Source organism: Mus musculus, chromosome 7 (assembly GCF_000001635.26).
Source record: "Mus musculus strain C57BL/6J chromosome 7, GRCm38.p6 C57BL/6J".
NCBI lineage: Eukaryota > Metazoa > Chordata > Mammalia > Rodentia > Muridae > Mus > Mus musculus.
The window spans coordinates 23973850-23976819 of NC_000073.6; the positions used below are offsets into that span (position 1 = coordinate 23973850).

The 2970-nt window shown below is 44.0% G+C and overlaps 1 long non-coding RNA gene across 1 annotated transcript; it reads left to right on the forward strand.

Moving 5' to 3' along the window:
* Positions 1 to 785: 785 nt before the first annotated feature.
* Positions 786 to 2224, forward strand: LOC115486484. Its single transcript, XR_003946697.1, has 2 exons — positions 786 to 959; positions 2146 to 2224. It is a non-coding gene; the product is annotated as an uncharacterized LOC115486484 (long non-coding RNA).
* The last annotated feature ends 746 nt before the right edge of the window (positions 2225 to 2970 follow it).

Genomic DNA, 2970 nt, shown 5'->3' on the forward strand with positions numbered 1-2970 from the left:
CTCCCTCATCACTTAATCCTTACAAATATGTCTTCTATATTGGAAATAAAATAACATTGTTAAATGGGCTTTTTGCTGTATTGTTGTGGGACTTATTCATATCATGCACCCCAATCCTACTCATCTCCTCCTCCCCTAATACCATCTCTTCACCCTGGAAACCTTCCTCTGCAAAAGAGAAATAAAGTTACATGGGAGATGTAGCTCATCTAAATGTGTCTATTTTGTTCACACTTCTTGGCTTTTAAGTGTTTAGTGCAATGACTTGTTAGTCTGGTGTAAAACCTTGAACCTCTGCTTTGGGAGCCTCACTGAAACTCCTCCTGAATATGCTGCTGTTGCCCTGAGTCATGGAAATCCTGAAGTTTTGTATTTATAGAACCAGCCCCTTCATGCACTCCCATATTTCATTGATGGGGTAGATTTTGGGCTACACCAACTGAAAATCCTGGATCAGGGACTAAGAGATATAAGAAAGGGTCAGCCTGTGGGCTCCAATGCTCTCATGCCCTTGGGGCCATCTTGCACGCGCCCGACTGGCCAGGAAGAACGATGCTGCAACAGGATCCTTCCGCACACGTTTATTGGGAGAGCTTGATTGCAGAGGCGAAGTGACCCCAAGCCCAGAACTGGTGCTGCTTATATAGGTCTAGGAGAGGCGTTCTCTCTCATCTGATTGGTTAACTTGTCTCTCATCTGATTGGTTGACTTGTCTCTTATCTGATTGGTTAACTTTGGTTAATTCTCAAAACCTCATCTTGGCAAAAGAGCCTTTACTGCCTATGTATGTGTGGTGGCCAGTAGTAGTCAACTGCCACTCTACAACTGCCACTCTGTAACTGCCACTCTGCAACGGTTTCCCACAGGGACAGCTCACCTGCATCCCACACAAGCAGTGCCAGCTCTACCCTGCAGCCCAGGGAATGTGCAGGAACTGCTTTCTCAAGTCCTACATCCAGGTAGGGACATGGCCACGTCTCCTGCTCAAGAACTTGGGGCCATCCCACACAAGCAGTGCCAGCTGTACCCTGAAGCCCAGGGAAGGTGCAGGAACTGCTTTCTCAAGTGCTACAAACAGGTAGGGACATGGCCACATCTCCTGCTCATGAACTTGGGGCCAAATAAGATCATACTTATCTCCATAGATGATAAGGTTGGTTAGAAGGGTGTCTCTAATACATGCCTGTGCTCAGTAGACAAGAAACAGGTCTGACTCACCTACAACCCCTATATCCAGGGCAACTGCCACAGTGGCCAGAGGCAATCTGAATGCTGATGCAGCATCAAAGGTCACCATACCTAACCCTATGCTAACCCTGGCCCTTAGACTGACAGATCCAGGCCAACCTCTCTACCAGAAGGACCTAAATATTCTAGTGAAGATATTGCTTACATAAAAGCAAACTGGAGATGCCTCACACATCTTGTCATAAGAGACTCACTGAAGATAGTAAATTGATCCTGCCTGAGGACTTTGCTAAGAAATTGCTCCAACATTTCCACCAATCAATCTGGGAACCAAAAAAAAATCATATTCTCATGCAGATTTAAAGATTATACACAGAAATCCTTTAGTAAAATAAATTGCCTCAAATAGCTTTTTCTGCCAATTTACTAATGGCAGTCACCAATACAAAGAGGCTTCAAACAGAGAGGTACCAGACCAGATGCCCATTTTGAAATAAACTTCATTTTGCTGAAACCAGGCACATATGATATAGATATTTATTGGTATTTGTAGATACTTTTTCAGTGCTTTCCCCATGAAACATGAGAAGGCACAAACTGGTTAAAAAAAAAAGATAATAGAAGATTAGTAACCCTTCAGTTACCCAACTCCACCTACAACCAATCAGGATCCAGGTCAGACCTTAAGTAGCTTCATCCTGACAAGCAGGTACAAGTCACAACCTTGCTTTGCTCCTTATTTCAAGGACACTCTTAAGCTGCTGATAAATTCATCTTGTGACAATATGTTGGGATTACAAGGTTTCTCAAAACCCTTGCATGGCGGGGTTAGGGGTTAGTTGATTAAGTGCTTGCTGCAAAAGCATTAGGACCTGAGCTCAAATCAAGTGTAAAAAGTTGAGGGTGGGGGTTGGAGAGATAGATAGCTTCCTGATAAGTACTTTAACTTTTTTGCAGAGAACTGAAGTTTGATTCCTGGTACCAACATGGCAGCTGACAACCATTTATGACACCAAGTAAAGGGCATATGTTACCATTTTGTTGTCTCTACAGGTACTACATGTATGTGATAGACATTCAGGCAAACTGTCCAACACACACACACACACACAGAGAGAGAGAGAGAGAGAGAGAGAGCTGTCACTTTTTAACAAGATTTGTCACTTTGCATTTTTGGAAAATGCCTCCTGCCTTCTAGTGGAATTGTGAAATCTCCTAAATTTTAATGGTGTTTAGGGTCAGCAAAATCATGGAACTCAAGGACTAGAAGAAGACAACATTTGAGTTGCTAAATTTGAATATGCTCTAGCTTGGCTCCTCCCCTGCTCTTTTGCTCTGTCTTGTGCTTTGAGACAGTCTCTTGTAGCCCATGCTGGACTCTGGCTTGCTGTATAGCCAGGGCAGACTTTGATTTCCTGCTCCCAACTCTCAAATTCTCTACCATGCCCAGTTTTATCTCCTTGACAACCTCTGGGGAGCTTGCTATCTTTCCAAGCAGACGTTTTACATTTGTAAACCTGCTTGAAAATTCTTCTGGAGAATGAAATTAAAACTAGGATGGCCCCTGCTTGTCTTCAGGCTCAGGGCTCAAGGGGTGGGGATAGGTCTCACTTCCTTCTTGTTACCTGAGGCAGCTTCCAGAGAGCTAACTCTGCACTGGGCCCTTCTGGAACTTGCTCCCCTCCTGGCTGTGGTTTACATATGATCACTGCTATCTGAAGGAGCCTAGGCTGAGATCAGAGCAGGTGACCTGTATGGTGAAACAAGAAATATCATGAATAT